Source organism: Solanum tuberosum, unplaced genomic scaffold (assembly GCF_000226075.1).
Source record: "Solanum tuberosum cultivar DM 1-3 516 R44 unplaced genomic scaffold, SolTub_3.0 scf00010, whole genome shotgun sequence".
NCBI lineage: Eukaryota > Viridiplantae > Streptophyta > Magnoliopsida > Solanales > Solanaceae > Solanum > Solanum tuberosum.
Window position 1 is genome coordinate 2,864,341 of NW_006238936.1, and position 855 is coordinate 2,865,195.

Genomic DNA, 855 nt, shown 5'->3' on the forward strand with positions numbered 1-855 from the left:
AAAAAAATATTAGCACAAATAACAAGTTTACTAATAAAAGAATCACAATTATTAGATAACTATTTAGAAATCAAGAAATTCTTATAAATTTAAATATTCAAGCAATCAAATAATGGAACCACTTCATAAATCAAGAAAAACATATAAAACAAACAAGTACATTAATAAATAGTTTTTTTTTTTAGATAACATACCTTGTTACTTGTTCTCAAATCTCACTTCTACTTCACCATGAACAACAATATGGGTATTTGAACCTCTTTTTATTTATAAACTATTAAAAAGATCTATGAAAAATGGCACATTTTGTTATATTAATTAAAAATTAAAAATGTTAATGTGGATAGAAAAATTTGAACCACAAATCTATAAGTTATGCACCCCTATTTGTACTTACTTATCAATATACTAGAGTATTATTTTTAATCTTGAGTTCACCAATACAAATTAAAAAAGATAATTAGAAAAATAGTAGTATTATATAGGGGTTAGGAAGGGGAGGATGGGTGCATGTGAAGTTGTGAACCCCCTCCCCTTCATGTACATACGCCTCTGCTTAGAATCCTATCATCATTTCCTTTCATGTCTTCTGATTTTGTACTCCTTTTGTTGTTCTTTTCTTCCCTCCCTGTCTCCTCTCAATGCAAAGATTTCTGTGTTCTTGAAAGGTTTATACAACATGTACCTGCCAATGAGGCTGCTAATTTATGAAATGAGAATATTGTTAAAAAAAAATTGGGCTGTCTGAGCACATTCATTTCAGCTTCCAAAGGTTATTATTATCTATGTTTATGTTGCTTCACTCATGTTGAAAAATGTACTCTTAACACACTCATTTGACATTTTTGAAGAGTC